Source organism: Microcebus murinus, chromosome 3 (genome assembly GCF_040939455.1).
Source record: "Microcebus murinus isolate Inina chromosome 3, M.murinus_Inina_mat1.0, whole genome shotgun sequence".
NCBI lineage: Eukaryota > Metazoa > Chordata > Mammalia > Primates > Cheirogaleidae > Microcebus > Microcebus murinus.
In genome coordinates, this window is record NC_134106.1 from 56,985,620 (window position 1) to 56,999,584 (window position 13,965).

A 13,965-nucleotide genomic window follows, 5' to 3' on the forward strand; every position below is an offset into this window, starting at 1 on the left:
AATACCGACAGGGACATTTGTTCAGGACCCTTGCAGCTTGAAGCTTACAAATCCCAAAAGGCAGCACATTTTAGGGGAAAAGTGCATATGATTAGAGTCTTTGAAGTCCACAGACTTGAGTTTAAATTTTAACTCTGCACTGAAATATCTGGTTAGTGCTTTGGTAGGTGTTGAACTTGGTTAGTGCAGAGTTAATTTATGGATTGCATGTTCTCGTCTGTGAAATGGGTTAACAATCACTGCTCCTCCTAACCCACAGGGTTGATAATAAGGAACAAATGAATTCATGACTATAGAGGTGATTTGGAAGTCTTACAGTTCATTATATTTATATGTGTGTGTGTGTGTGTATGTATACATATATATGTAATTATACTTCCTTTTGATTTTCTGAAACTCACAATCCTTCCTGTTTCTCTCCTGGTGATTTCTGCAAAGTTTTCATTAGAGGATTCACACTACATTTTAAGACACGTTCTGACTTGCAAATTCAATGGCTTTATACAGCTTCTCACAAAATGCCCTGAACTTAAAAATAAAGAGTTTAGCACCTACCCAAAAGAGCAAAATATATTCTATAATAAAGACATCTGCACCCGAATGTTTATGGCAGTACAATTCACTATTGCAACCAATGTGGAAACAACCCAAGTGCCCGTCAATGCATGAGTGGATTATTAAAATTTGGTATATGTATACAATGGAATATTATTACTCAATTATATGAAATAATGGTGATCTAGCACCTCTTATATTTCCCTGGGTAGAGCTTCAGCCCATCCTCCAAAGTGAGATATCACAAGAACGGAAGAATAGGCTCCACTTGTACTTGCCATCAAATTGGTACTGACTGATTAACACTATGGTGCTCACATGGTAGTAATATTCTCCAGGGATTAGGAGGATGGGAGGGGGGTGGTAAATTCATAACTAAAGGACACAGTGAGCATTGTAGAGCGGAAGGGCATCCCTCTAATCCTTCCTTGGGTGAGGCAAAGACATAAAATGCAACCAAAATGTTTGTACCCTCATAATACCCTGAAATAAAAATAAATAAATAAAATAAAGAGATTAACTTTTATTTCTTTCTTATTGCCTCCACCTATTTAGAGACAAAGCCTACGATTTTCTTGGTCCCTGAAAATCATCCTTTTAATCCATTTTACATATTCAGTCGATAACCATTGAGTTCATGGTCTGTGCGTGGTGTTTTGAAGTTCTGAGAAAATTAGAGATGATATTATCTTAGCCCTGGGTGACCAAATAGTCCCCAAAGTCCAACCACGTGATGTTCTCATGGCTCGTTTTCATCAAGCACCACAAGGATGAGCTACCTGCCTTCCCTCCTTGCACCTCTCCGGTGCCCAGGCTCACCCATGTAGATCCCCTTCTCTCAGAAAATAATATCTGTTGGTCCTGGCCCTCTGGAATTTGATCCAGGTAGCTGGGCCACCACCAGTCAGAGCTTGAGAAAAAATAAGGTAGCACATGAAAAGGCCTGAATTAGTGCTTGACTTGTCATAGAAAGGCAACCATTGGCTATGTCTCAGGGGTCCCAGGGCCAGCCAAAGGGTCCTTTATGGAAAAGAGCACCCTGAAATGAAAGCTGGGAGGAGAGAGATAAACCATATAGTGGGGACAAAATATCAGAGTACCAGGAAAGTCAACCAGAAGTGGATGTTTGAAGAGGTGAAACGAGGTCAGCTTGGTGGGTGTACAGAGGGCAGTGCAGGGCCAGCCACATGACTTGGGGTTTGAGTGAAGAGCTGGACTGGACTGCTTTCCAATCAATCTCATCGTGCAATTCATTCTGTCCCTTTCAGCCTCATAAGGCTTTTCTCAACCACCCCTGCTGTTAGTACAGAACTTTTCAAGAATGGGGAAGTAGAAACAGTGAGTTCATTGATTTTATATCAGGACCATTTTGCGGGATCTACTGTTTGCAGTCCTCACCTTAGTTATTAAGGTCATGGGTGTGTCAGCCCACAAAGACTTGTTCACAAGCCATGTTTGCCTTGGAGGTAGTGGTGATATTAGGGTAAAGGGAAAATACTTGGACAGAGTTAAAGAAAAGTGATAACTGTGATTACATAAACTTGCCTTTTTCCCCCCTGAATGGTATCCAGATCATGATTAACTATCCCAGAGTTTTTTATCATGGCGATAACTAAAAGGTCTAGGACTATATAAACCAGATTTAGAAAACAATGGGACATAGAAAATTCTACTATGAATGTAGTTGCATGGGGTATGAGAGTGAGAGAGACACCATGAAATGCCCTATAAGTATATTTTCTATTTTAAATGTAGGTGATTATGTTCTCAGAGCCAAAATAGCCAGGGACTCATTGTTCCCCACCCCACGTCCCCGCCATGGACTTTTCAAATTAAGCCCAAATAGAATTTTCAAATATTAATTTGACACATAAGCTCTGTGTTGACAAGTTTGTTTTGGGACATCTGATTGAAGGGTCTTCCCCAAAGAAACTAGTAACTAATTTTGTAAAGGTCAAGAAGCTTTCGGAGTTAGGTAGATATTCATATGTTGGGGTCCTCTCTTCCTAGACTTGTCCCATTTACAAATTTCTAGGGAAGGAAAATTTCAGATACATATAATATGTGTATTACATGTTTTAGTTCTCTGCATCTCATGTATCTCGTTGATTACCACACTATGATTGGTGTTCATAGAGTAACTGTTTTCTTTTCCTCTGAAGATGTATCTCACTTTTTATTGCTGTCATTGCGTATAAGATGCTACGTGGGATATTGTGGGGATGAGGGAGAGAGGTAGTTCCTGGCAATCCCTGCTGTGTTCAATGCACTGAGCTGGGTGAGCCCTCAGTAGAGCAGGCAATGAGCTGCGGGGGGTGGGAGAGGTTCATGGCTGCGTTCCTCACCCTGGTCTGTTCCAGCTCCCACCAATTCTCTTTTACTTACTCTCCAATGCCTGGGATTCCCTCGACAGACAAGGCAGGCCACACAGAGGGGAAATAATTAACTGCAAATATGTTAGAAACTGGTCACATTTAAGCACAGTCTATTTCAAAATAAGGTGTAAATAAGTGGTGTGTGGTCTTTTATTCTCAAGCAGAGTGGGAGGATCTAGAAGAAAGGAAATCAGGAGGGTATCAGTTTCCAGGAGAGCCTCTGGGGTTCCCCAGTAGTTGGGAGGGGAGAGGAAAGTGCAGAAAAAGAACACTGAGAACCTGAATTATCACTTATTTTACAATGTGGCCTAGCATGGTCCTTCCCCATGTGCAGATCAAATGGTTGGTCAGATTGCCTAATAGCCTAGTGATTGACAATAGATGCAGAGTGACACAAACAGTATTCCTAAGTGAGCCATAAAGCTTTGCATCCCGGGTGACCAGCACACACCCCCCCCCAGCAACCATGCTGAGCGACAGTCTCCTGATACACATCGGGGTCCCGAGGGCATGAGAGATGGTGAGAGTCAGAGATCATTTAAAGAAGCCTCCAGCCCCAGCAGGGCTTTGGGCTGTGGACTCTGAGCTCATCTGAAGCTAAGAAGTGCACTGATAGGCGTTTCCATTTCAGGTCGCATCTTCCATCCTTGTGATCCTCCTGAATCTGTCTCAGGTCCTGTTGGTGAGTGAGAGTGGAGAAGGCCCGATCTGTCTAGTTCTTCTCTAGCAGAAGTATTTTTAAAAGACTATGATGAAGGGTAACCCCAGCACAATTCTTGTGGGTACCCCTTCAGCCTGCGAGACGCGGGCAAACGTCAACTCTTCTCACTGTTGCTTTCGCCATTGCCTCAGTGACAGCCATCCTCTGGAGGGCTCTGTCGGGACTCAGAACGCCCATGTCGATGCCTCTCGAGGTGTAGTCAGCGGCCGAGACAACAGTGTTTTGAGCGAATGGTATGGAGTCTTGGACTACGAGAAAGTAAGATGTGAAACACGTTCATTACAGTGCCAAAGAATGCCTTGTCTGGCCCCAAATGTAGCTTCATGCTTTTTCAGAGAAAAGAGGACACTGTCTGCATTTGCCTCCTCTAGGTTTAGGCCCTCGGTGGGATGCATGTCTCTGGGTAAGAGGCCAGCTCCTGCAGTTGGGGGGGCTTCTTTCCAAGCCCAGAATGTAGGGGGAGCCTTGACGAGTCCACAGGGCTCCCACATCCCCTGTGTTCCTGCGAGGTGGTGGTTTCACATGGCCACCAAAGGCCTCTGAACTAAGAAGGTCATTTAAAGAGCCCCCATTTCTTGTAACAGGTATGCACACTAGAAGTTATTTTGTGTTTTAGTGTTAATTTCCCAAGAAGAAGAATGATGCTTTTTATTTTTAGAAATCTGGCTACAACTTGCCCATCTCTTTCAGTAGTAAGACCTGGCAGAAAGATATAAGATTGGGAAGGGCCCACGTGGGTCCTTGGCCCAGCTCTCCAATGGAAAAGCACACAGCCAGGGAAATATCACCCAGCCTTTGCTGGCCTCAGTTTCCTTATCTGCAAAACAGCATCCATAGCTGCCTTGCCTACAGACAGGACTCTGGAGGATTAAGTGAGGTGACATCTTCACTTACAAGGAGAAGTCACACCCTTGCCTGACATGAAGCCCAAAATCCTCGCCCTGGCCCTGAATGCCTTTTGCTGTCCCCCTTTCCCACCCATCTCCATGGCATTCTCTCCAGCCACACTGATGTCTCAGGCCAGACACCTGAGATACAGGTGTCCCTCTGCTCCCATTGCACCTGGCATCCTTCCTCCCCTGACCACCTCCCTTGCTCCCCACCTAACCCACTTCTGAGACGTCCCCTGAATCCTGCTACAAAGCACACAGTCTACACAGTCTAGTGGTTTCCAACTCTATTTTATGCCATGGAATCTTTTCTGCAAACAAAATATTCCACAGTAGTCCCCAATGTGGAACAGAAGTAGTCAGCACTACTTTGGCTGGATGAGGAGGATGCAGGTGACCCTTGGGCTCAGTCAGACACAGCTGCAGAACCACTGCTGTAATCCAAGCCAGGAGAGAGGCCCAATGACAGGCCCAGGGCCCCATGAAGCGGGTGGTCAGTGGCAGACCCAGGGCTAGAACCTGCCCCAAGGCTCCTGACAACCCTGCCCATTCAGAGCGTGCTCTGTAACTTGCACAGTGCTCTCACAAGCTCCTACAGCAATTAGTATCTCAACTCATTCTATTATCTTCAGGACATCCCACTGGAGAGGGCCATTATTGTTCCTGCGTTACAGATGAGGAAGCCGAGGATCACGGAGCCCACTGAGGGCCAAGATGGCTGCTAACTGGCAGAGCAGGACCTAAAAGCCTATTTATCGGGCTAACTCCCCACCCCTCCTGTCCCACACGCCCAGTAGTGGTGTGCGAATGCCCTGGAGGATTCCTGCCCTCACCCACAGCCGGGTGCCCCAGAGCCATGGGGTCCTCAGGAACAGCAGGGCTCTGCACGTGATGCCAGTCCTGACGCTGGCCTTGGCTCTGGTGGCCAGGACAGCTCTCCCTGGGGTGCTCTGCAGCACTGCCAGAAGCACAGCTGTGTGCCACGACCTGATGGAGAATAAATGTCCATTCATGTTGTGACTGAATGAATTACATGTTTCTGCTGTGTCACTTTAAGTCCCTCTTAGTGGCTAAGCTGTTTAGCAAGAGGGTCTGTGTCCTGGCCAAATGGATCGAGCAGTCTTCCCAAGTTTGGACGACATGAGCAAGGCCCTGAAAAAGCAGGTAAGCAAGACTCTTGGTTCCTCCCTAGTTTGAGGTTTTTCAACTCTGCCTCCAACCTCCTAGGACCAGGCTGTGCGCACAGGGAGACGTAGGTCCTGCTTGTTCTGAAAGCCATGGATCCCTCATCACACGAAGGACTCCAGGTCCAGCCAATGGCCCATCAGGTCAACTCGTGATTAAATCAATAAAATTCCATGCAATGACCTCATTGAGATGTATTCCAGAAGGATTTGAGCTACATGTTAGTAAATATAAATTATGGAATATAAATATTAGAGTGAATTAATAGAGGATTCACATACCTCTACCTTCTCTCCTCCCCTGCCACTCCCCAAACACATTCACATATATTATCTTTGATTGCAAATAAGCCCAGGACTGCTGAGGTTTTCTTCCCCTCCTCTGAAATGACAAGGGTAGTCTAATTCGTTAAAAAAAAAAAACAGCAGAGCAGAAAGTCCTTGGCAAGTTGTTGAAATATGCTGTCGTTTGCTTATGTAACCTGCACAGGATATTTAGGCAACACTGATGTCCATGGCAAGAAGGTTTGCTGACTCTTAGGGGAAAAAAGCATACCTTTTTAGGTCACATAAAAATAAAGCAACTTAACCATTTTTTAAAAGAGAGAAGCCTCAAGTGGCCCACCCATATGATTTAACAAGTAAACACAATAATGTAAATGCAACACATAATTTTTAAACTATTCTGTATTCCCATCAGAGATGATACAGAACTGAAGGCTGGACAAGCTATGAAGTTAAAAAGGGCGAAAGAAAGACAGGAAGTGTCACCATTACACGCAGGCATACAGTTTTTCTGGATTAATGTCGCCACCTTGTGGCCAGTAGGATATTGTTGTTAGAGAGGAACTCAAGGGCAAATTTGGGTTCAGAGCTATTTTTGTCAATTGTATCACCCCCATACCCTGTGGCCACTTACCTGTGGGCCAGGCCCCAGGAATCCATATGTGCCATCTCACCGTTGTGATGTGCCACCCCTTCCAGGACTTCAAGCCTTACCCACCCACCCACGGCCTGACCTACAATGTTGTACCCAGCCTCGTCAAGAACTTAGTGCAGTATGGAATGCTCATCAGGGACATGTGCAGAGATGTCCCCACCTACTTTGCCCAGCAGCAACAAAAAGGTGTGTTAGCCATGTAACTAGAGACCCAAGACCACGTGTGAGTATGAATTTTAGGTCATTGGCAAATTTTAATGACAGTTGTCAGGTTTATTCTATCTCTTTGTTACTGGGTATAGAAATAATGTGGTAGAGCATGTATGCCCCTCAGTGGCAGAGAACATTTCTGGGGCTCATTGAGAATGAGGAGCAGAGTTAGCTTGACCAAAAGGTCAAAGTCAGTCATCTCATCAGTGGGGTTTGACAGTTGCTGGACACCCTCACAGGACACAAAGCCTCACCACCGCCCCTGCCCAAGCAACACGGTGCCCAGCAGCCTCCACCAGAGGCCTGTGGCTTTGGGGTCTTCATTCCTCCCCTATCTCAAGCTGCCCAAAGGTCGGAAGGCAAGACCCTAATAGTTCCAGACCCCACTTGGAAGGGAGCACCTGCTAGGGTTGTGGTGGGGGACAGTGATGACCAGTTTGGAACACTACCAGAAAAGAGGTCACCATCTGCCTGCTAGGCCAGATATAGTCAGTAACCCCTTCCCAGTAGGCTGCTGCCAGTCACTTACATCTTAGTATAAGTTAGCCCAGCAAGCAAGGCTTCTTCATAATGGGAGGCTACGGCAGGAAAACAGGGAGGACTTGAGCAGCTGGAGGACTAAGGAGGACAGTTAGGGGTCAGTAAAAGAAATAGGAAGAGGAGGTGTAGGGCCAGTTATTGCAAGGTGTGGTGGGATCTTCCATTTTAGTTGCATGGTCTCTTGCTAGTAGAGCTATCCTGGAACACCACCTCTGGTTTAGATGCAGCTCAGCATATTAACACATCCATTCTACTATGGGGTGATCTCTTTTTTGTAAAATACTTCTATTTCTTTTTAAAGGTACTGTCCTGGCAATTGACCCTGATTCCTGTTTTGAAGCCCAACTTGTCTCCTTTATGGGACTGTCCATCTGTGGCGAGATCCTTGGGCTCTGAACCTCCAGGTTGGCCACGTGGAGCATGGACCCACCTGGCCTGGGGCTGGTGCTAGGACCCGGCCCCCCTCTACCTGTGGGGAGCTGCTCTTTTCAGTCCTCTGCCTTCTGCCTTTCGACCCAACACCCAGCTCTGCAATCTGGGAGAGCGAGTGCACCTTCCGCTCCGGGTCCGAACAATGAAGCTTCTTGCCTCACTGGTCCAGCATGAGCCCGCCCCGCCTGCACTGTCCCCAGCCTCTCACAGCCCAGGACCTTCCACACCAGCATGGTGTGAAGGACGAGGCCCCTCTCCCAGGTTGTCTTATTCCTTCATGACTTCTCTCTAGGGTGTCCCTTGACGAACTCCTTGAGAATTTTGTTTTAAAAAAGCAATCAGTGAATCAAGAATAAACAGTGATGCTAGCCACAGCACAGGCTAGACATTCTCAGGTCTGAGGCCACATCTCTGTGTCCTGAAAATTAGTGCTGAGATTCTAAGGACACCTATTCCCCGTGGTGTCCCAGGCTTGGAGATCCACGTGAACCTCCCTTTGGAACCGGTTTAAAGCCCTTAGCAGTAACCCCCCAGGCATGTCTCCCCAGTGCAAATTAATAAGAGACCTGGATTCTCAGCACTTGCTCATTAACTGCCCGTTCCTGTAGCTGGGAGCCAGGCCCACCCAAAGCACATACAGCAGCCCTGGCTCCCCTTACTGCTGGAACAGGAACAAACAGGGAAGGAGTGTTCAGACACAGATGTCCATGGGAGGTCGTATTGGACTCTGGAGCCCTTCAAAATCGGGTGGGGCTGGGTGGGGATGTTGTGTAGGGTGATGAGGGTGCTGCTCAGCCCGTTCTGCCGAGGGCCTGGAGTAGCGGGGCGGTGTGGCTGCCTGCAGCCAGCAGAGAAGAGCGATTGCATAGGAAAGGCCACGCTGAACCACTACCTGGGCTGACACAGGGTGTGGCTGGGCGGGCCAGAGGCTCTGAACCTAAGGATTGGTCACATGCGGCTTGTCGAGGGTAAGGCCAGTGAAGACGTGCACACGACCACATTCTCAGTAGAAGCATTAGAAGCTACATACCAAGGTCAACGAACCCTGACCTCTCTGCACCTTGTCCCTGACACCCAGCCACCACCTCACAGTCCAACTCTGGGAACCAGTCCCCATCCTGTCCCACATGCCTGAGTCCCCGTTGCTGGATCCCTGCTCTCGAGCCCTCTGAGATGTTGCAGGGCCGGGCCTGGGGCCTACTGACCACTGCCTTGCCAGTCTCCCCTCCTTGGGCTTCTGAGCTCCAGCTGCTCCTGAATTCCCCATCACGCCAGACCCCGTCCAATCGCTGTGACATCACTGTTGCTTCCGGGATGCAAAACCCCCACCCACCCACCGTGCTCACCTCCATCTGTCACCAACTGTCCCTGCAGATCTGAGCTCTGCCAGCTGGATGGTTTCCTCCCAGAAACTCTGGGTACAAACTCTGCTGCCCCCGTCTGCATCCTCAGTCTTGGTGTCACTGACTGGGCTGTGACAGCTCTGTCCTGAGAAGGAGGCAGCACATTCCTCCAGACCTAGAGGACTCATCAAGGTAGACTTTGGTGCCCACATAGGAATTTTCATACCTGCACCGGATTTGGGTCCTTTGGGAGTTGGGGTGACAAGGGCAAAAAAAATGTCATTCAAGGTTTTGCCGCCCTACTGAGGACCATTGCTAACATTTATCCTTAGAGTTCATCTAATTCAGCACTCAATGAAATCTGCCATGTTTGAATCTCAAACCAATGTCCCTGACCCAAATGATTACCATGTCTACCAAGGCCACCAGCCTTCTGTTTAAAATAAGCCCATTATCCGAAGTGAGGTGACACAAGATCACCTTGGGTGATCCACATGTACTCACCATCAAATTGGTGATCCACATGTACTCGCCAGGATAATGGGCTCCACATGTACTCGCCATCAAATTGGTACTGACTGATTAACACTATGGTGCTCAAAGGGTGGTGGTGTTCACCAGGGATTCGGGAGTTGGGGGGATAGTCCCACATCTGGGGGATGTGGTGAGCATTGTGGAGGAGAAGGGCACACCTCTAACCCTTGCTAGGGAGAGGCAAAGATATAAAATGTAACCAAAATGTTAAAAAAAAAAAAAAAAAAACATTTATCGGGTGTCGGGTGGGTGGGAGATGGGAGGAGGGGACGGGTATTTACCTACATAGTGAGTGCGCTGCGCACCGTCTGGGGGATGGACACACTTGAAGCTCTCACTCGGGGAGGGGAGGCAAGGGCAATGTATGTAACCTTAACGTTTGTAGCCCCATAATATGCAGAAATAAAAAATAATAGGGTGACACGAGCACTAAGACTGTGTCCTCTATGTGTGCCTGAAGAACTGAAGCTTCTTACAAAGTCCATGGTAATAATTTGTGAGTCTCTCTGCGACTGCCTAAAAGTGGCTAAGAATTAGCCCAGTGATCCTCTGAGCAGGGAAATCTTCTATTTTCTTGTCTTCCTCTCTTGGGGCAGGCCCTGCGTTGACATAGGCTGACATGTTCCGTGCTGCCGGGAAAAGGGAAAAGGGGCTGGGAACCCCCAGGCCCCAGCTGAGCCATCTCCACCACTGCTGCCCTCGGCTGAGCGCTGCATTGTGGGCAGACACAGCCACCTCCGGCACTGATCAGGGAGCCCCTGGCCGCTCAAGGATCACAAGCCCTCTGGACCCAATGCAGAATTTGGAGCGTCTCTCCCCAGCCTGTGGGGTCTCAATTGTTCACATGTGCCCTGAAGTTTATGCCCTGGTTTCTTAGAGTAACAGTGGGAAAAGGAAGGCTTTTCTCTTCTGTGGCTTTGGTTGTTTTTACTCAAAGTTCGCACCCACCACCCTGGGTCTGCAACATGAGTCCACTGGGGACTGGACAGGGACACATCTGCGCACAAGATATCACATTGTGGTCAGAGTTATTCCTGCCCTCCGGGGCTTGTTACTGGGTTAAGACTGTGTCCCAGGCCCCTCTTCCCTGAGCAGAAGACCTCCTCTAGCAGAGTTCTCAGTCCTTCTGCAAGTATGCACTTGGAAGATTACCCAGAAGTCTTTAAGTAATGTCTAAACCCCCGTTGGGACCCGCACAAAACTCTCCCCCACAAAATCTCTGAGATTCCTTCAAAAATTCCACCCTTGCCCAAGAATCCTTTCCCATGAGAGGAGATCCAAGACAGAGGTCAAATTTCCTGGCCTCCTTGTTTAGAGAGTGACACTCCATTAACAGACGTCCCTTTAAGAGGAACGTCTTGCCCTGGCCCGTTCCACCCCTCCCAGTGTCACTTCTAACTCTCCCTGCCACTCCTGCTTGTCTGCAGCCTGGGGAAGAGCCACTGGCCCAAGCTTGGGTGTGTGGGTCTGGGTGACCAGGTTCACCAGGGCCCAGTAGCAGCTGCCTAACATGTTCATTCCCTGGCCTTCTGCTCACTCTAATCTGTTAGTTTCTTTCCCAAGGGATAGGAGCAGTGACCAGTATCCTGATTGGAATGTGCCGCCTGCTATGGTGGAAAGCCCATCCCCACAGCTTAACCCCGGTGTCAGTGGCTACTCCATGGAGCACCTCCATGGGGCCATGTCAGTTCGGGCAGTGCTTGTCACACGGGCAGTGGCCTGGCTGTCCACAGCAAGTAGAGCTGGAGCTGTCTGCAGGCTGCACCCTCTCAGTGCCAAAGGAGGACCACAGCACCTGGCAGCCAAAGCACGAGCCTTTGGGTGCTGATGTGGGCTCCAACCATGAAGGACTGGATGGGCCTTCTTTTTATTCAGTTGTGTTTTGAATTTTAAAAATATATTAACATTTTTATTGAGGTGTAACACACAATAAAGTGCAGATTTTAAGTGCACAGCCTAATGAGTTTTGACGTATATACACCCAATGTAGCCATCACCCATGCTGCAGCCAGGGAACCCCTCCCTCGTGGTTAATAGCTGAGGAAATGGGCTTGTCATCTTAACGTGGGGTAAATCTAGACCCCAAAAACCCCAAGAAGCACTTGACTCAGTTCCTGAATTTGTTCTGAGCCCCCTGCATCAGAGCTGCTGCAACCTCAGACATTTCCCCGAGAGCTGGGGAGCACCAAGGATGCTGTCTGGACTGACAGAAGGAACAGGAGGCCAAGCAGGGTGGGACAGTGGGTTTCCAGTGACAGTCATGGCTCAGTCATCTTATGAGTGACCCACTGTACTGCGTTTTTGCAATGTGAGTACAGGAATGTGGTGGGCCGGGGGCTTGGGGAACCACTAGTGCTGGGGCGGGCCCAGGTCCTAGGGTATGTGCACTCATGGGACTACCTCCAGCCTCTTTCAGGCACACCTGTAAGGATGCCTTCCACTGTGAATAAAAAGAACTTGGTGACAGTGACCTACACAGAAGGAGATTGATCCAGATCACAGGAGTCTGAAGGAAGACAGTCTCAGCTGGTGCAGCGCTAGAATGAGGCAATTAGACGTCCTAGCCCTTTCTTTCTTTCCTCTCTAGGATTGTTACCTCATGGTCCCAAAATGGCTAATGTGTCTCCTAACATCAATCTTGTATCCTCATCCAAAGAAGGAAATAGGAAAGGGCAAAAGGCACAGTTGCACACCAGCTGAGTCCATCCCTCTTTATCAGGAAAGAAAAGGCTTCCCTGGACACCCCACTGGGCAAACTTCCACCTCCAGCTCATTGACAGGAACTCAGGCCACGTGGCCGCCTACAGACCGATCACAGGCTGATTAATGACATTACCTTATTTTCTTAAGAAAAACAAGAGTGATTTAGCTCAGCCTTCTCAGCTTTGGCATGACTGACATTTGGGGTCAGAACATTCTTTGTTGTGGGCGTCTGTCTTGTAAAGCCTCATAGGATGGTTAGCAGCATCTCTGGTGTCTACCCAGTAGATCCCAGCAGCTTGCCCTCCACTTATAACAGCCATAAATGTCTCCAACATCATCAGATGTTGGGAAGGAAAATCACACCCTAGCTGGAAACTACTGATTCAGACCAATCATGATTAATTCTCTGGAAATAAAGAAATATATTCCCTAAAATTAAAGAGTCTTTAGCTGTTACCTAAACAAATTGGGGTTCTGTTAGCAGGAAAGAAGGAGATGGGGAATGGGGGTTGGGGTATCAGTGGACTGTTTTGCCATAGAATATTAGACAACTCTGATTTGGCAATAGGTGAGTGAGCATTTCTTTCAAAGATCATATCCTTGTTAGTTTCTGCCTTGTTTGGGTCACTCTAGTGCCTTCAAATGATTACTTTTTATACTTTATCCAGGTTTATAATTGTTATGGCAGGAGGGTTAGTCTGATATAAGCTACTTCACCATTATCAGAAGCTAGAAATCTTAATATTTTATTAGTTCAGCAATTTATATTTATTATGTTTGAGTTAACTGGTGCTTGAATTCATTCATTGAGTCAGTTATCGAAACAAATAATTTTATAATAAAGTATTTGTTCGGGTCCATATATTCTAATCCCGGGAGCTCTGGATAAACAAACTGTGTTCTGTTCTATCTCAGATGAGCAGATGAGTGTGCGGGACCCATGACACATCATTTACTGTGAGGAGCAAAATCATATAGGAAATGAGAACTCCATCCACAAGCCTCGCCAAGCTTCCTGCAAAAGCTCCCTTGGCACACTGCTGTCCTCGGTCAGGCTGCTCTCTCGGGCCAGGTTTTGTAGCCCAACCAGCTTTTCTAGCATCCTGGATGCTTTGTTATACTCGGTCCAGTCTTGCTCCTCCTCCTCTTTGGTGGCCCAGAGAGGTTCTACGGCTTGAGCATCCATTAAGTTAACACAGTTGATAGCTTCTTTCCTCAGCCTTTGAGAAGGGGCTAATTACAAAGAGAAGATAATGGAGCTCCAGCTTCCTTGTGGCTTCCATGTGGATGTATTCCTTTTAAACACGAGCCTGGTACTCTGCACCTGGGGCTCCTAACAGGTATTTAACTCCACAACAGCATGGAAGAGAGTTAACTGACTTAGAGAGAGCAGAGTCAGGAAAAAACAGAAATCAAAGTTCTAGCTTTGAACATGAGAACGGTATTATAAAATTGAATGAGTCTAACACATCTTTAAGCAATAGGTTCCAGAGGAGGTAGCCAGTCATAACTTCTCTTCCTGCACTCAACCTTCCCAC